We start from the raw sequence: 20,589 nt of genomic DNA, 5'->3' as shown, positions 1-20,589 counted from the left end.
CAATTAAAATAGCCACCAGATGTTTATGACTTCAGGCTGCAGTTAACTTTGGTGTCCCTGATCACTGTTCTTTGTTTCTTTGTCAGAATAAATAAGTATTTTTCTGTGCTGGAGGAAAAAACCCTTAATTTTTAAACATACTGGGGGGTGGTGGTATGTCTTTCCATTTGGCAGTGCTCATGTGGTTCTGTGACAGGCTTCTAAGAAGTTATAAACTTGAAGTTAAAATGAAATCTCTCTCCAGGATGAAATAAACATATTTATTTAAATATGAGATGAAATGTACAGTAACTTGTTTCTAAACTGATCTGTAAGAAGCAGTATTACAAAAGGCTGCAGCTCTTCCAGAGCATCTAATAAACATAGAAAGACTCTTTTTTTCCTATTGAATAATAGGATTATTAGTATGCAATTTATTTTAAAGACACATTTAAAGAGAGCCTGCTGTGTTTCTATTCTGGCAATTTTCATTAGAGTCTGTCATTCTTACTTGTTTCGGGGCTACTAATATTAAGGCAACATTATATTCAAATTATCTTTGATTACCATGCTCAATAAGTGATCACAGTTTGTGTTCCATCACCCACAAGAAAGTTAATGAATTTAGTTTCAGAATAACATTTTGAGAAATAAATTATTAAAACTTTTCAAAATAGATTTAAAAAATGTAAAAAGTTGTAGTGAGTTGCATAGAACTTTACTTAAAGAAGTAGGAGAGCCAAGAGTGGGGCAAAAAAAGCCCTGAGGTGTCCTAACTTTAAAATGCTCTATTTCAGCTATTCAGTCATGTCTGAGATGGTGTGTGGAAGTTTATAAAATTATGAAGTATTTCAGACAACATGGAAATAGATAAGAGAAATTTGTGTACATGGGAACATAGCAGTTTTAAATAGTTAAATGACAGTATGATCTTCAGAAGCAAAATCCTGACATCTAAAAAAACCACACGGTGGAAAGAAAAGAAGACATAATGAGAAAATAGTTAATTAGGGGTGTGTTGTTAAGGTTTTGAAGATTTATTGTCGATGCACAGAAACTGGCAGCTTCTCACCTAAACCTGGTGTCATGGATCTGTGTTAACGGGGAGTCTTCCAAGCATTTCCAAAACAAATAAGTGAAAGGATTTGCATTTGCTTGGCTCTACTGAGCCCCGATTACTCCAAGATTTGGCGTTCAGCTTCTCAGGGCATCCAGACGCGATCCCCAGAGCATGGAGCCACCCAGATTACTTCTCCTCTTGAAAAAAAAAACCCTTACAAATTTGCAGTCGGCTCTTTCTGGCCGTCATATACAAGCGCATCAGTAACTCTTCGGGTCAGAAGGGAGGTGAAGTGGTTGGATCCCCCCCAACCTCTCCCCACGCTTCCCCAGACGGTTGTCAAAGTCTGAAAGCTGCTGCAAAGCATTTCAGCTGGGATATACAGGCATTTTTCCCGCTGAAAGGCTGCTGCTCTCCCTATTCCCGTCTAGCTGTGTTTCTCATTGCGTTTGCCGCTGCCGGAGCCGGCTCTGGCCGCGCTCAGCAGCTCCAGCCCCGCGGGCTCTCCAGTGCGGGGACTCGCGGCAAAACCCGCCATGGAATATCAAAGGCTCTGACACCATCCAGAGCCACACTCGACATTAACTCCTCGGTGTCTCTGTTACGGCAGTCATTCAGATTGAGGGAGAAAGTCGGTTTTCCCGATTTAAATTATACTGCGGGTTTAGGATATGCAAGTCACAGGGTACTTGTGCTGGAGTTTGCCGGTGTTGTTGTTCCAGCAAATTTACAGTTCATCCTTCCTAGCACACTGTACGTGGGGAGTGAGCAGAAAGTATTGCAACAGGACAAATAGTTAAACACCCAACAGCCAGGAAACTGTATTTTTGTAGAACACTATTGAGTCACATTTACTCAAATCGGGGCATGGCTCCAAAATCGAGACCAGCAGATCAAGAGCAAGTCACCCTTGCATCTCATGGCAGGCTGTCCGGGGTAATGGAAGGGCTTATTTTGCTGTGTCTCTAATCCTGGAAACCCAGTTTAAACCCTGAATGAGCCACGGTACTCCTGAGCATGCACGTCTTCAACAGTATTATTTACCAAAATTGGTTTTAGTTTTTTTAACCAGCTTTTTATAGCTTAATAATGCTTTTTGGTAATAGGTTGCAGGTGTAGAAATACATCACAACACAAATTCCTGCCCCAAACTGCTTTTCAGCCTAATGTGTACAAAATTCTCTGTCAGCTGCCACTGTTCTCCCTCATGAAAAAAACAAACTCTGATGTTTTATTTTTAAATTGTGATAGATATTAGTGTTTAAAATCAGTGTCAGTCAGTTTAGCAACCTCTTTCAGTCTGTGCTGCAGAAACGTCCCATTATTGTCAATATATCTTTTTCTTGCTTAAACATCCAATGTATGTATCCATATTCCATAGCTAGGAAGAAGTACAATAGTTCTCTTGTTGCATTTGTGATTAATATCCAGCATGAATTACTATTTGTGATCAACAGAGAAATATGTGACTTGATTCAAAGCTAGTATTTGCCTCTGTAATTTTTCAGTTACCTGTGCTGCAAAGAGATTATTGTTTTATTATGAGAAGTTAAACCTGATTTCACAGCCCGAGCTTGTTTACTACTTACAATGTTTTATCATGTCCTTCTTTCTCTCTGACTCCTTTTTGCTCATGCTTTTCAGCATCAGTTCAGACTTAGGATCTGGGTCTTGTAGACACTTACCCACTCAGACATTCCCACTGGGTCAATGGGACTGCTCAGATGTGCAAAGTAACTCAAGTACTTGAGCATGGGGAGAGCGAGAGCGGGATGTGAAGCAGCACTGATTGCAGTGCAAACCAACCAAGAAGGCTCTAGAAAAGCTTTTCTGAGCTGCAATGATTTCAACGTGCTAAAATTTACAAAATGCAAGGCAGATGTGTGCTGATGGGGAAATCATGTTGGCAACACGATAAGAAAGCTGTGATAACTTCTGACCCTCCTTTTGATGTTCTCCACGTGAAGCTGTGCCACTAAAGGGTCACCTAATGCAAACCAAACAATAAGCAGGGAGGCAGAGTGCAATTAGGCAGCAATCAGCAATGGTTTGAATAAAGCCTGTTTTCAGCCTGCTGGAAGCTGTAGCAAGACTGTTTGTGTAACGGCCTCCCTGTTGCCCAGAAACAGCACATGAGACTACCAAGTGTCTGCAGAAACTCAGATCTCGTTTGTTTGACTTGGATGTGCAGGAAAACTGACTTTCACATGTTACTCTGCTTTGAGTCAGCACTTACACTCGTACTTTCACAAGTCTTGCCTGGAAATGGGATGTTAATTGTTGTTAATTAGTCTGTCCACCTGAGTAAGCTCTGCAGGGCAGAACTCACAGAACATAATTCCTCCACAATGTCTCCAGAGTCCAGCCTGCTGACCCTGGTGGCTCTTGCAGTTAAGAGCAATGGCACCAAATCTGCTCCTTTGGACCTCAGAGCTTTCTTTTCAATCCAGGACAGTAGGCAATTTCTGTCCCTCTCTCAGTCCCAATCCCATTGGGTTTCTGGAGTGGACTAATGCCAAGGTTCAGTCTTGCCAACGTCTCTGGAGAGGACACTGGTGGGTACAGGGCTATAGAATACTGAACAGGGAAAGGAGAGTTTGTATGCTGAACTGGAGCTCTTTATATTGTGTAGTTTAATCTATAGCATAGCAGTGGGTAAAGGTGTACAGAACTGCTTTATCCTGATGGCATTTTATTTTGTGCATTGGCAACTTCTGTTCCATTTGCTCCAATTAAATTTTCACTCACCTTCTGTCTGCTACAGTAGGTTAGGACTAATAGTTAAGGCATTTCTTTGCAATTCATCAACCATGCTCACCTGTGGGAGAAGGTTCATAGTAGCTCCCTATGGAGCTCATGGGTAAATAGTTAGAAAGAACAACACTCCTATTGGAGACAGAGAGAAGCAAAGTTTGAGCAGTTTGACAGGTAGGGAAGCTTTTTATTTTGCTTTCGTGGGTGATACCTGCCTGAACATGGGTTCTGGCACTATACACATGGAAAAAAACAACTTTGGGACCCAATTTTGGTGCCATAGCCGATTCCCACATAGCCTGTAGCTCACAAGAATTCCTGTGCAAAGTACAAAGTCAAAATTAATACACAAGGCATTATTCCCCAAATGACTCCAGCTGGCCATACAAAGTCACTACATGGCTGTATTATGCTATGAGTTTCTTATTTTCATCCTCCACTGGAGAGAGTCAAGTAAGGGGTGGGTTTTTCATCCAGCAGTAAATGTCAGTGGGGCTTGTCTGCTTCAGGCCGAGAGGGGCTAATGAGCTCAGAAGGGCTAATGAGCACAGAGACTAGAGCCCTCTTGGAAAATTCCCTGTGAGCAGCTGCTCAGCCAGAGGGGCATTGGCTCCAGAGATCAAAGCTGGCAGGGCATCCTATGAGGAGAAGGGCAGTGATTCAGCCAACCACCCTAATGGTTGTCAGCCTCTACAGAGGCCCCCTGCCCACACTGCCTGTGCCCTGGGAAACAATTCAGCTGGACAATGTTGCATTCTGTACCCAGAGATACCATTTTAGTGTTATTCTACATCAAATCTCTCACTCTGGGCACAGGGTCCAAATTTGTATGTGTTTCCAGACTCATTTCTGCAAGAAATCAAAGTTTTTCTGATGGTAGTCGGGTCTGCCCGCGCTTGGGCTCATGGGCCTCTTGTGGCCAGGTCCAACAGCTTCATCTTGCTGGTAGAGCAGTTACTTTAGCTCAGTTGTCTTTCAGAACTGGAGACTGAGATGTCTTTCCTCTGCATCACCACTGTGCTGCTCCCTCCTTTTGTCATGGGATTTATTTTCTTATTCTGTAGCCTTTTCTAGGCTGAGTTAGTCCTCAGCCCTGTCAGATGCCAGGACCCCTTTCCAGGCTAAGGTGGTTTGCCTGTCATGGCACCTGGGCTGGGACAGGGATGTGCTGATCTTTTTGTTCACATCCAGACAGTCCTCAAATTAAAAACAAAACAGAGGGGGGGAAAAAACCCCAAACCCTTATGATTTATGCTGAAGAAAGATGACCTTGCATGTTATTGACACTACAGTTAAAATCACCTGGTTTATTGCTCTTTCCACAGGTAACTGCTGCTCAGGGTTTGTTTGCCCATTGCCCAGAAATGGTGACTTGAGACACACACAGGCTCATTGTCACTTGGGCTCTTTTTAGTTGATTTGACATGGTCTTGGCAAAATAGAAAGACAGTTGAAAGGCACCTCTATCTCCTGTCACTGTTGCTATTAAAGGAGACGTCCTGTACAATGTCCAGCCCATGTTTTAAAGCTTTTAAAATGATCTTTGTTGTTACAGTGCTACTGTTTGGTTCAAAGCAAATTTAACTGAAGTGGAATTTAAGAATCTAATAGACAAAGGTCCACTTTTGTAAAGAAAACACAATGGAGTTGAAAAATGTCACTTTTATAACATAGTACACTTTACATAGAGAAAAAAGTATACTTACTTACAAATCAGAGTGGCAGTAGTCATAACTCCTATTATTACTTGCACTGAAATTAATATTTGCCCCCTAAATAATTCTTATTTAAAATTCCAACTCAAATGTCTGAACAATTTTTTAAAAATTCTGATCGATATTATTTTTGTTATTAAATTCAAAAGAATAGAACTCTTGACTCTTGGGTAGGAAAGGCACTTTTCCAAGCAAAAAAAAAAATATGAGAACTATTACGATATCTGTTTGTGGTCAGATTTTATTCCTATAGCAATGATGAGTTTATTTCTCCTGTCTTCATTTGGACCAAAATCTAAAAGCAACCCTAAAAGTTACAACATCTGTTCCTATGAATAGAAATCTTTTCTCTACAGAAACTTTGTAGACCAGGCTGGAATTCTTTCTTGTAATTAAGGAGTAGCTTCTCAAATGTGCTTTTTAATGGCACAAAGATTTTATGTATTTTATATTTATGTTTGTATTTATATATATTTAAATATGTAAAGTGTAGAAGTAATCTTTGGAACAGGCAATGTAAAAATGGTCACAATAAAGGTTCACATGCTGTAATTGTTTTGTGCCTTAATTCCATGTTAATATTATTCCCGTGGAAGATAAAAATATTCCAGTATCCTTATAAAAGGCAAGCCCAGTCTAGGTTAATAAAAATTACATGAAAGTTACAAAATTACAACCTGATAAAGGATAGTTTTATGTTCACATGACTTTTAATAAGCAGGAAAACATTAAAATGCATCCAAGTTTTGTACAGTCTTATGTTAATCACCAGAAATGTGACATTGCCAACTGTAGAATTTATTCCTACAGGTAACAGCTAACAATATTATATATAACATGAGCAGTACGATACTATCTAAAAAATTAGAACAACTAGCAGAAAATTATTTATATTTTTTCAATAATTTTAAGAGGATATTATTGACCTATTATGTTCATAATTAGAATATAATCTTATTGAATAACATTATTATAAAAGTATTTTTACATTCATTATATATGTATAGTATATAATATAATTTAAATACATAATTGCATTTAAATTACATATTATTTTAAAATATTTCCATGTTTAATAATTCTATTTTGAATTTTATTTTAACATATTTTTTCATATTGTTAATATCTACTTCAATAATAGGGAATAGGTTAATTTTTCTAGTGGCCTATGCTTACAGTAAGCTTCTATGTCTAGGCCATAGAGCATTAATTTTTTTTTCCATAAAATTCTATAATTCTAGGAAGGAACCTTTCTTTATTTTGTGATATAATGTTACCTTTACTGAATATATGTGTTCTGTATGGGCTGGCACAGTCTGATTTTATGCCGTGTGGATGTTTCCTGGAATTTGCTTATAAGAAAAACACATTCCATATAGCTACAACTTTTTTCATATTTTTTTAAAATACATTATTTCAAATTATTTCCACATTATGGAAAAAAACACACACGCTTTTCTATTCTTTCATACTGACACAGGCAAAGAAAGTTTTAACAGAAGCCAAAACAAATCAGGAAAGGTTAATTTAAAAATTAAGAGGATCAAGCTATATCTGTTTTCCTTGACATTCTTCGTGCAACTTTAAAAAAAAGTAAGAAGCTCTTTTAAAAATTGTGATAAATGATGTTTCTACACCTCGAAAAGTGAAAAAAATTATGCACAGAGCTCTTACTTTCCTTCTTTTTCTTCTGCGTTATTTTCTTTTCACAATTTGTGCAGAAATTCATCAATAAATTCAGTAACGTCACAAGTTTTCCCTTCTGAAAGAGGAAATCCATCCTTGAAAGAGGATCCCTGAAAGAGGCATCAATTCTGTCCCTCCATTCTATGGGGTTTCATAAATTCAGTATGTCCAGCTATAAACAAGAATTTAAAATCCTCTGACTCATCTTTGGTGAGCCCAAAGGCCAGTGAACACCTCAGAAGAAAAATCCTAAAAATTAAAACTTCCAGTAGACACAAATATCAAAGCTTTTGAACAAATAATGGATTTGGATCTATCAAAGAAAAGGAATAGTGGCTTTGTCCTTCCTCTTTGATGTCTGTGGCAGTCATGGCCCCGTTCATGTTTTATTCCCATTCCCAGCACTCTGGACCATCTGCCTGGATTTTATCCCATGTCATTTTAAGCTTTATCAGTACAAGGTGAATATCAATGTAAATAAAATCAAGGGCAAAAGCATGGGGCAGTGACATGTCTGCAAAACAAAAAATAAGACTCTACAACAGCTGTGTGGTGTCAGTTTTGCTCGATGCTGCAAAGACCTGGGGCATTACGCAAGCTGACAAGAAAAGATTTGATGCATTTGATAGCAGGTGTTTAGGAGGGATCAGTAATGTCAAGTGGCATCATCATGTCAGGAACATCAAGTTTCAGGACAGAACAAGAAAGGAGAAGATTGTGGACTTCCTAACAAGGCAGTGACTTCAATGGTCCAACCACCTCATGGGCATAGAGTGAGGCTGGATGGTAGGAGAAGGTCTTGTGAGCTGGATTTGTTTCTCCTGGCTTCCCAGACCATCCTGGGGCTCATCAAAAGGCTGGGGCAGACAGTAGAAATCTCTTCTAGATTTTGACTTAACCTGTCTGCCAAGGGCTGTTGTTTTACTTCTCCAAGGTGGAGGATGTGGTCAGTACTCCCTGACCCAGAGGGAGAGGAGAGGAGGGAAAGATGTGATTGGGAAAACAAAAATAAGAGACATCTTTTTGCAAGATGCTGCTCTCCAGCAGAAATATTCACATGAATCAAGGATTTCCAAACCAGTCCTCTAGTGTTTTGTAATGTAAACTTAGACCATGCAGACAAAATGGGGTTTAACAGACTCTGAAGAGCCAAAATCTACAGCAGTAGGATCAGTCAACTCCAGTGAGCTCTCAGAGATGCAAGAGCATAACGGTCCACTGTTCACATTTTCACTCAGAAACTGCCTTTTTTATGTAGCTGAGGAGCATCTTTCAGTAAAACATAGCACAAAGAAGATAACTTAAAACAGATGGAAGCAAGAAATACTAAAGCCATATGGGTAGAGAGGACCTGTTTGAAGCAAGTGCAGCCAACTGGGTTATGATGTAGTAATGTGTGAAAGAGGCTGCACTATTGTATGGCCTATCTGTAAGTGGAATTTTTTCATGATTGAATCAAGAAAAGGAAATGTACTCTATCCAAATGTTAATAAGAACCATACTTCAAAAATATCTACGTTGAGTTCTTGTATCAAATAATGTCAAAAATAGTTCACTATTCATATTAGGATCTTACCTTTTGGTTATTTATTTTTTATAACTCTTACTGAGGTTTTAAATACTCTTCTTAAATCTGCAGCTGGTGAAGTTTAACTTGTTTTTGCTTTGTTGTTTTTTTTTTCATTTACAATGTCTTTAAGCTTTAGAAAAATAGGTAGTAACTACAATGAGCCATTAATACAAAACAATCAGATGTCTGTTAGAGGTAGACATTTATCTCTGGTTTTGAGCTAGAATGTTTTGCTTCACTTTTCCATGAACAGCTTAGGATAACCTTCCAAAAATAGACAGAACTAAAATATAATACTTCTAGTGGTAAAAATGTTATTTCTCTGCAATATTCTGTGCTGCATTTAAAAGCCAGCACAGGAATACTAATCAGTGACTCAACAAACCTATTATAAAATTTATTTTAAAAAACCCAAACAATACTTACCCCAAGCTATTTTCAGTTGAAATATTGTCTCTAGCATTGACTAAGGGAAAGTAAAAATTTATTCAGGCAGCTAGCTGGCCTATCAAACATGCAGAGTTCAGCAGATCTCATGACAGAGCAAACAATTGCATGGGTGCGAGGACTGTAGCGCATTTTAGCAGGACCACAATGTGCCAGAGCTCTGCACTGACACCTGGGCAACTGCAATGACATTTAGAGAATTACTGCAGAAAACTGATAAGGGCATGATCCTTTTTCATGCTGAAGATCATGCATAATGCCTGCTGTGCCTCAGTACCTTTTCATAGACCTCGAATGAAAGCTCATGGCCATATGCTGACAGGTGCCGCAGAGCAGGCAGTGACTCCCTCCACCCCAGGACACTGTTTCTGTGGGTCATACCTGACAGCTCCTGGTGTAATGATGTGGCTGATCACATCCTTCGGAGCTCAGGAGGTGATGTAGCAACTGTGCAGGACAGAAGGCTGGATGAAGTGCAGAGCTTTGAATGATGAGATTAACTTACTGTGTTATGGTTGGTCTCTGACAAAGACAAAACACACTCTTGTTTAGATGGTGTGTGATCCCATGCCACGTGTAACTGTGTGTGGACACAAATATACAGAGATAGTGTGCTAAAAATCTGGTTTAGAGAAATTGAGAAAGCAATCTTTGGCATCAGGAGATAATTACTAATAAAACATATCTTTCATGTGTGTCTATGAGGGACTACACCTGAAACAAGAACTGAGAGAAGCTCTGTACTTACACTTACACTGGTCCTGATCCAGGTAATTTGAGGCCTTTTTCACTAAAGACCCTGGAGACAGGACTCCAACCAAAGACCCTGGAGACAGGACTCCAGCCAATGGCAGCTAGATAATGGCACATGATTAGTGCACAGATGGACAATGGCATGTGGATAATCTTCCAAAGAAAGTACACAGATCCCATGTTGAAAGATGGGATGGGAAGAGTACCACCTTCCTATTGCATGCCTGCCCCAGAGGGTTTGGGAGTTTGAACATCTAACAGATAATTAGCTAGAGGACTGTCTGATGTGTTTCCCTTTTAGTAATCCCAGGTTCTGATCACACCACTGTTTGTCCTTGGCACTTTGGCTAAGTTAGTGTGGTAGAGGTTTGGGCTGTAGGGTTAACCAGCAGAGGCCCATTGCCAGTGGAACATGCAGCATGGCAGAGAGGTATCACTTCATCACCCCTCCACCTCCAGGATTTTCAGTAGGAAGAGCACACACAGGAATTCATCAAGGTTAAGTACATTTTTCTTTTCCTATTCAATAATGACAGCAGTTTTCTCATATTTAACCTGAAAGTCCTGGAGAGAGCTCATGATTATGGCTTGTAGATGATTTCCTAAATATCTTTTTCTTCAGAAAAATTATCTGGATCTTCTCTGTTTTAGTTTGGTTAAAGCCTTGTCTCCCACTTCTAGGAGCAAAAAGTCCCAGTCATTGTGTTAGTGGGAAGCAGCACCATGATCTGGGTGTATTCAGATGTATGTGCAGGACTAGAGTATGCCAATAAAAAAAACAAGTGGTGACTGTTTGCAGGTCTGCAATTTCAGCATGTTGTTCATGTAATTTACTGTTATCCTATTTGAAAACTATGATAAGTGTAATGCTGTGCATGCCACAGCCTCTGTTTTTCCTGACCACTCTTCTCCTCCAAACATTCTTGGGATGTCAAGGGCAAGAGTACCTCTGGGATTAAAGGAAACAACCCTGACTGTGCTTTTGCACAGAATGACAACAGCTTTTTCTGGGAAGTGATTATACAGCACTTTTTACAGGAGAGGCAATACACCATTTTGTCTGGGGTTTTGTGGTGTTCCAGATCATAGGATGAATGTAGCAAGGCAGGGTAAGTGTAATGCTAAGTGCTAGAGTTTCAAATTAAGGTGCAATTGTGTAGGTGAGAGAGTCTGAGCATCCTGGCCACAGCCAGCTGTTTCCCAATCTATACAAACCCTTCTGATTGGGAACAACTTCCTACAGAGTTACTGGGGCTGAGAGCGATGATCTCTCAAATCAGTGAATGGCCTCATTCACAGCAAAAGGTTCTATGGCAGAAGGTTTAACAGAAGGAAAAAGATCTTTAGAAGAAGAGTATGGGTCTCCTTTGTGTCTCTGTCTGTATGAAATTGGAGGAAGTTAAGGAAGAAAAAGACTTAAATTATTACTTATATTTATCTAACATGAATTATATAACTAATAACCTTTTTTGTTAGAATAATACTGTATTGTCAAAGCAAAAAGCCTTCTGATGATTTTACTTGTTTAAGACTATAGGAAACTTTAAAAAAAAAATTTTAAACTTTAAAACCCTTTAAAACTCTATTGTGACAGAAAGAGGGGGAAAAAAGCAGTTCATCAGTAACATTTCAGCTAAATTTAAACAGGGATGGCTCAGGTGATGGGCAATGCAGGTGGGGGATTTTTTTCCAAGCTGGAATTTCTAAACATATTCTTTCAAAGCTGACTGAGAAGAGAAACAGATTCTGAAATGCCAAGATTTTCAATAGGATAGAAACTCCAGTTCTCACTCAGTACTAGGTCAGAAACAAAGATGAAAAGGTATAGCAAAACAGAATATAAACATTTGTAAAGGATAAATCCAGGCACCTCAGACCTCAAGGAATTTGTGGAAGCCATAGAGGTGCTTGGGTCTCTTTCAAGGGTGGACATCCAAGAGGATGCCACTTTTTCCTCTTTCACTGATTGTCCCTGCTGCTGGTTTAGAGAGACCATGGTGACTTTTTGTTACTGCAACATTTTCAGGTAGCACCTGTGAGCAAAACTTCCATGGGATTTAGGGAAAACAACTGAAATTATCAGTCCTCACACATACAATGTGCTCAGGTAAAGAAAGAGCTGATGGCATTTCTGTGGTGAAGAAGCAATATCCAAACAATGCCTGTTTTACCATCAAATATAGGTGAGGAGTGGACAGGAAAGGTGAGGTTGGCAACATCAGCCAGTTGGAGGGTTTGTTAACTGGCCCAACACACCAGTGCTTGCTGGCAAAGAAAGCACTGTGGATGGACATCCTCCACCACCAAATTCATAGAATCACAGAATGGCTTGGCTTGCAATGGACCTTTAAGACCATCTGCTTCACTCCACCTGCCACAGACAGGGCCATCATCCACCAGACTGTTTTGCTCAAAGTCCCATAAAAGCCAGACTGGAACACTTCCAGGGAGGTCATTGGAACCAAATGCTGCTTTTTCATTTGTACAGGCTATTAGTTGTTTATGGATTGGGTTTACAGCTCATCTTCCACATACATGTACTGGTGTTTGCCATATGGTGGGCACAGAAACCTTTATCTTTCTCTTCTGGCTTCCCTAACCACATTGAGTTTTCACTGCTTAGGGGTTAATCAGTTTAATCTGCATTAAAACAAAACGTGTATTTTTCAAGCTTGAAAGGTTTTTACTCTTCCTTATGACACTCACCATAGAGGCAGAAGTATGTTGCTCTATCTCCAAGTCACTGACAGTTTGGGGCCTTCTTGTCTGTATTTTGGACCTTTTTCACAATGAGTAATTCTATTTCTTTCTCCATGAGGCATTTTTTTTTATAGACTTGATCCTTTGACTTTCAAAGCAAAACTCAAGGAAAACAAGATGAGTCTATACAAAAAGAGCCATGTTATTTTCTGACACGTCTTTTTTCTTCTTGGTTTTCACTGAACACTGTGTATAGTTTTCAGTCCATTGTAGTTGATGGTACTGTGATGAGATACTCTGATTATAGCAGGAATAGCTTGCATGGCACATGATTTTGTTCCTTAAACACAACCTTATCCTCAAAAAAAAAATCCTCCAGGGTCAAGGCTTCAATGCTTCTAAACTAGTTAGGAGCTTAGCTGACCTCAATGTTCCCTCTGAATGGCCAAGAAACCATATGGAATATATATATTCCAGATATAGCAAGTGGGACCTGTAATTAGCTGGGTCTTCACCATCTTTCAAACAGAGAAAACCCAAAACTTGTGTTCAAATCTCTATTGCAACAACACAACATGTACCTAAGTCTGTTCTCTTGTGGGAGAGGTGATTTGTGAGCTCGTAGAACTGTAAAATACCGAGTTCATAATAAAGGTTGCCTGTCCTGAGGATTCACAGTCTAAATACTTCAGCACTTGTAAGGGGGGTGGTGTTGTTTTTAGTGAAATTCAAGGTGGCAGCATCCTTGGAACGTGGCTCTTGTTTGTACAACGGAGCTTTTACACCAACATTTGCAAAGCTCAGCTTGTTCTCTTAAGCTTTTAAGACCTCGAGCCACTTTGCAGTGATTTAAAGGGCATCAGTGATTTTACTCACTAAGTGTCTTCTGCTGCATGAAGCAAATGCCACATGAAGTGTGCAAGTGCTTGTCTGTGACACGGGTAAGGAGCACATGGCAGAGAGGGGAGAGGGTTTTGTCAGATGAATGTTGGGCTGGGCACATAACAAGTGGTATGAATTATGCAGGCAGCCAAAGGAGTGCCATGAGAGCCACACTGCCCCGTCACACCCTCTGCTTATGCCCCTTCCCTTACAGAGAGGGCTATTTTAGGAATGTTTAGGAGAGCTGAAAAATATTTAATTAGTACTATTTCTTTATCATCCTGTTAATAAGCTAAGGAGACTTAATAGCTTTGGTCCATCACATGCCTTCATTCTGAGCAAAAATACCCTACTCTGTTCATAAGAACATTACAACTGTAAATTCTGATAACTTGAGAGCCAGGAATGAGCATGGACATCTAAAAATGTCCCTTTTCTACAGCACTGAGAGGCGAGGGCTAAATCTGGAAATGAAGCTATGGCATCTTTTACTATAAACAAATGCTGTCAATGACTGGGTACTTTGATCTGCTAGACCACGTGCCAGAGTAGATTTGTAGGGAAATATTCCAATGCCAAAGCACTGGGTTGCAAGGAAGAGACAGGGCTTATCTTGGAGCCTATAAATTGTCAGATCAAGAAATTAGTGGATGGATTTCAAATGCAGCTAGGAAAGAATGTGTGCAGAAGTCTCTTATCACACCCTCCCTACGAGGTGTGTTTTTTGTATTTAGTCACCTCCTCAACAGTATATTTCCTTTTATATCTCTGTATATAGTTATACACATGAAAACTAGTGCAATGCCCTCCTGTCTGCATTGTCATTTCTGCCATGCAAACAAATTCTCAAAGATATATAAATAAATATATATCTGATTGTGTTTTATCTACTAAATCTCAGAGGGAAACCATCCTTGTCAAGGCTGACACATTAGCACAGTGGCACAATGGCACCCTCTGTTGCCCTGTGTGATTGCTTTGGTGGCTGCTCCCACGTGGATGTGTTAACTCCTGAAAACATCTTCACACCATCTTCTCCAAATCTAACCTTTTCCTGCCCAACTTCCTTGTTTATTTGGAGTTATCCTCTGTTATTTTCCTTTATAATAAAATCTAGTTTGCTCTTCGAGCCTGTACTGGGGAGAGATGGCAAACTGTGTGTTTAATGAGCAAGGGAAAGCTGAGACAGCCTGGACTGCCACACTCATTTCAAGAATAGCAGCCTTCTGTCCCTGTTTTGCCCTCCCTAACACAACTAATGACAGCTTCTTGCAACAGTTGTATTAAACACTGAGCTCAGTTCTGCAAAATAGTGATCATTTCTGGGAGCTGCTGTGTGAGACAGAGTACTCGGCGCTTCCCGGAAAGTGATTAGTCCTAATGAGATTGGGTTGTCCAACTCTCATGCAGCTAATTAAATCACAACTTTTCTTTTTTTTTGTTACACAAAAGCTTGATTCATGAATTAAAATACCTAGTGAATCTGATTGTAACTCTGATCCTCTGTGTGTTCATAATTAAACAACCAGCTCCTTTTATGAATTGAAACAAAACTCCTTCTGGGGCAGGGTGAGTTTTCACTCCTAATCATTTTCACTTACATCCATGTGACTACACTTTAATTGCTCATTAATACAGGCAGACTTAATGGGATGACACACAACCACCTTGTTCTTGCTGGACTTCCCTAATGATGGCATTTTTGAACTGTAAGGTCACCAGACATTTCTCAGACTCAATCAGCTTTCTCTGTCCTCCCGTTCTCTGCCATGTTGCTATGAAGAATAAAACTACCTTGCTGTAATGTTATAATTAAGGACTGATTTTACTGTGATAGCTTAAGAAGAATTAGATGTGTACTTTCCATTGTTACTGATATGACTGTGTCTACTTTCCCCCAGTAAAGCCTGAAAAAATGATCAAATGCTTTATAACAACTGATCACTTAAAAATTATCACTCAGAAATCATCAAAATATTGTCAACATCAGCAGATTTTCATAACTAAACCATTTTGTCTTCAGTAGGTGTTTTTTATATAAAAATTTTTAAACTGAAAGAGTCTTCAAATCTTAATATAAAAAGAGAGGTGAAGAGAAATTCAGAAAGAAAACAAGAAGTTAACATGAAAGTCACTTTGGATTTTGCATGTACACAGGATTTTTTCAGAATCTATGCCACATTCACTTGCATGGATACAAAGGAGATGTTATCAAGCAGTCAAACTAAGTTCTATCCCAGGCCTCATAAAAACAAGCATGTTTGACAGTTGTGGGAAAGAAGGGGGTTCAATCTGTACCTATTGTTCATGCAGAAATATCCCATTTCAGATGTTAAATTACTTGTAATGATTCCATGTTAATTTGTTATTTGAGTCCCCTGCAGTCCCACTTTCCCCAGACAGAGCTGGATGATAGGAGATGGTAAGGACATTGTCTAAGCTTTTTTGGCTTAGTGCACATCTCTGCTGAAACAAGTTCTGATTGCTATTTCTGATTGCTAGATATGCATTTTATTTTCTTTTAAAATTAAACCCTCTGGCTTTAGAATTCAACAAGATGACAATTTATTTTCTGATTTTTACTTTAATTTTTTTAAAAACCAACACAGTGTTAAAATGCCAAAGAAAAGTTTCTCTGAAACAAAACCAAACATAAAATAGCAGTATTTTAAATACAGCACATTTCAACAGGACTGAAATTATTCCCTCTTATTTTCTTTAACCAAAGTGCTGACTAAATCAATACATTTTCTGAAGTGTTTCATTTTGACCAAATTTGCATGTACTGCTAGAATAATGGATCCCCTAAAGTGATTATGAGTGGCTGAGGCTGAATGCTTTGCTTCTTTTGGGTTAAGGCCCCTCCAAGTCTACCAAGATTGACTTAGTCTTTCCTGAACATTCCAATAAAGACAGAAAGCCCAAAACAAACAGCCCCCAAAATTGCTGTGACTCTCATCTAGAAATGTGAGAGGTGTCCTGTAAGAACATGTTACATAGCCAGAAGCTGATGGGTACAGCCTACCCCAGGCAGTGTGCCTGGCATTCTCCAAAGCACCGTAAAAAGGACAGCAATGGAGGGAAAGGTGGAGCACAGAGGGTAATAGTGACATCAGACTGGTGACCTCTCGCCAGTGGGGCTCCACAGGGCCCCATCTTGGGCCCTGTGCTCTTCAACATCTTCATAAATTACTTGGATCCAGGACTGAAAGGGATATTAAGCAAGTTTGCAGATGATACAAAACTGGGAGGAGCTGTTGACTCCCTTGAAGGCAGGGAGGTCCTGCAGAGAGACTCTGCTAAATTACAGGACTAGGCAATCACCAACCACGAAGTTCAATGTGGATTCTGCACCTGGGATGGGGCAACCCTGGGTGTACAGATTGGGGAATTAGATGCTGGAAAGCAGTGCCATGGAAAGGGCCCTGGGGGTCCTGGTCAATGGCAAGTTGAACTCAAGTCAGCCGTGCCCTGGCAGCCAGGAGGGCCAACCCTGTCCTCGGGGGCATCAGACAAAGCATTGTCAGCTGGTCAAGGGAGGGGATTGTCCCACTCTGCTCTGCGCTGGGGTGACTGCACCTTGAGTATTGTGGCAGTTTTGGGGCACTGCAATATAAGAAAGATATTAAGCAAAAGAGGGCAATGAAGGTGGTGAGCGGCCTTGAGGGGAAGTGGTACAAGGAGTGGCTGAGGGCACTTGGTCTGTTCAGCCTGGAAGAGACTGACGGGAGACCTCATTGCAGGTACAACTTCCTTGTGAGGGGAAAAGGAGGAGCAGGCACTTCTCAGTGGTAATCAGTGACAGGACCCAAGGGAATGGCCTGAAGTTGTGTCAGGGAGGTTTAGACTGGATATTAGAAAAAGGTTCACAGAAACACAAAGTATTCTTAGTGGGAATTCTTCCCCCAGATGGTGGTTGGGAACTGAACAGGCTCCCCAGGGAAGTGGTCACAGTACCAAGCCTGACAGAGTTCAAGAGACTTTTGAATGATACTCTCAGGCACGTGGTGTGACTCTGTGCAGGGCTAGGGATTAGACTCGATGATCCTTGTGAGTCCCTTCCAACAGCATATTCCATGATATTCTGTGATTCTGTGAATCATGCATGGAAAAGTCAAACATTTTCTGCAGAATATACCAACTCCCTGCTCCTGTTTGTGTTAATAAGGATAAGCTGATCTCAGTCTGGCCAAGAGGGAAGAGCAACTTTCTGCACTGTGTTGGAATGAAAGGACGGTCCTGTCTGGGGAAGTTGAATTTGTCTGTGAGATTTTGTGCTACAAAAGGAAGAAAGGAAGGGATGGAGTGAGAAACAAGTTCAGCAACAAGGGACAAGTCTAAGACATGCTGGAGAACACATGTATGTGTATTCTTGATGAAGTCATTGGTCTTCAGATTTTGTCTCACCTAAAGACATGTCCCTTTTCTTCTCCCTCCCATTTCCCTGGTCACAGATGTTGTTGATTTTAGGTAGCAAAAGTGCCAACTTGGACCACTTGTCAATCTCTTCTATGGACTCTATTGCCTAGTTCATCACTATTTAATTAACATCTGAGCAGAGAGGCTGGCTCCATTCTACCTTTAAAATGCTGCACTGGAACAAAAGGTGCCAAATCGTGCTGGAACTCTTCTCCAAATGAGGAGGAGACAAGAGGAAAAGAAAAGTTGCCACCTCTTGAGATGCATCCATTTCCACACAAAACCCTGGTACAAAATTCCAGGAAAACAGAACAGGCCACAGAGTGCTGTCTTTCCTTGAAATAGAGACAGATTCATAGCAGGTGACTCCTGTTTTCGCACTAGTTCACAAATATTTTGTTTAGCTACACAGATTCCCTGGAAGTGGCGGTTGTGTTGGCAGGTCAGAGGACCTGCTGTTGGGTTATATCACTGTTGTGAGAGTCCTGCTGCTAAGGAGCTTTGAGTTGTACCCCATACTGAGAATAGTCTAAATAATCTGTGACTCAAAGCATCTCTCATCAGGGATCACTGTGAACACAGGCAATTTCAGCTGACGCAACGAGCTAAACACAAACATGTCAAGATCTCAATAGCACGGGAACATTTGTTTTCAATATTCTGAGTATGAAATCAGGGCCAATGGGCAACATTTATTTGGTAATCGTTTTGTTTGCCAGATGTTTCTTTCTCTAATTTTACTGCAGAGCACATACAAGTATGTGCTGGAATTAAAATGATGATAGGAAAGAACACAGTAGCCAATTCCTGGTTTATTGCAGCAGCACAAACTAAAGCGGTTGTGAAGACGAAAGCCATTACTCCAGATTTGCATGGGTGTGAGATATGAACCCACTCCATTCTCTCAAGGGAACGTCTCTTGTAAACAAATAAATTAACCTAGGAGACCTTTAAAATGAATGTTTGAGAGTGGTAGGGCAAGAATGAGCATGGACTGTAAAGCTCTCCTTTCCTTCAGGCTAGAAATTGTGTCTTCCAGGGGGGAAAAGCGAAGTGCACTTTGCTATGAACTGCCTCAGCTGTTGAGTCTGACCATGATCTTTCTGAAGCTGCCACGAGCCCAAAGGGAACCCCAGCCTGCAGCAGACACCCCAAACCAGGAACACAAATCAATAAAACTGCGGGTGAGATGAGGCATGGACCTGCTCCACTCGGGAACTTGGCAAGTTTCCTAACCCAAGCCTCCTAAATCCCTCCCCAGCTATACCTATAAAGCACTGTAAGAATGTGTTCTTTGATTTAAACCATTATTTCAACAGGTAAGTCATCTTTCTTGTTGTAATTTCTTTTTGGGCATGAGTGACTGTCAAGTGTGCAACACAGACATGTTAAATGTGGAAGCTGAGCAACGGTAGGACCAGAGAAAACTTTCTGACTTAAACGAGCTGCATTTGCTGAGTTCTGTGTCCACATCAAAGGTATTCTGCAAAGAAATAGAGCTGAGGAACTGTTACATTTGTAGCAAATGTAATTTTTTACATACTTGCTGTTGTAAAGTATTCAGTATAGAAACTGGACCAGGAACATGGTGACACAGCTCAAAATGATAATGTGTCTTTCCCCCAAATTGTCAAGAGATTCAGAGCAGGAACAGTGCCAGGTTAAAGCAGAGCAAATATTTGCAGTGCAAGATTTTATTCACCAGAAAATTCCTCAAGTTTCTTAAGGATAATTTTGGCTGATAAAGCAGTTTTTTAACTGGGAAGTTTTATTTGAGTGCTTTTAGAAGCACTACTGAATGCAAGTTCAGGAAGACAGACTTATTTTTAGAATGCTAATACCTAGATACAAACAGAGCATTCATTTTTCAATACATTTTCATAAGACTTTGTTAGCTATTAGTTAGTTGCTTGTGGGGGAAATTGTATATGGAAGGATTTGTCAATGATAAGAGATGTCCTTAACCCAAAATCTCAGATCCTGGAGCTTTGCATACAGGTTTCATTTTTTCCATCTCATTGGTCATATCTGTGGGACCACAATTCCTCAAAATCTGGAGGGAGTTTGGGTCTGAATTTGAAATTAAATTAAGATTCATCCATTAAATATATACTTCTATTTACTAAAGGAAGCCAAGCTCAAACCACGTTATTATGAACTCTGGCTATGTATTTTATAAGATATGACTTCAAATGCAAGAAGGCATGCCAGCTGAAGAAAATATCTCTCCTTCCTCCTTTCAAAGAGGTTTTCTCTGCTTTTCTAAGGTTTGCCCTCTTCACTGCTCAAAGAGTCGGCATTCAGTTGATAAATAGGTGACCTCTTCCAGACAGAGTCCATCTTGGCTACACTCACACTATTAAAAAATGTAAATACAATTTGTAAGGGAATCCAAAAATTTCTAGGAATGCTTAAACCTTACAGGAGTGTCAGATTTTTTCAGACTGAAGAGAGTCTGTCCAGAAGGCTTCCTTGGGGAGATACGTGTTCACCTCACCAGAGAAAACCCAAACTAGAATTCAGGAGGGTATATTAGCAAATCCCACACACTGAGCTATCCTTATAAATACCTGAGGATTTAATTTATAGGTTAGCCCAGTGTACAAAAAGAGGAATGCACTGAT

Source organism: Pithys albifrons, chromosome 5, assembly GCF_047495875.1.
Source record: "Pithys albifrons albifrons isolate INPA30051 chromosome 5, PitAlb_v1, whole genome shotgun sequence".
Classification (NCBI taxonomy): Eukaryota; Metazoa; Chordata; class Aves; order Passeriformes; family Thamnophilidae; genus Pithys; species Pithys albifrons.
This window is presented reverse-complemented; position numbering follows the sequence as displayed.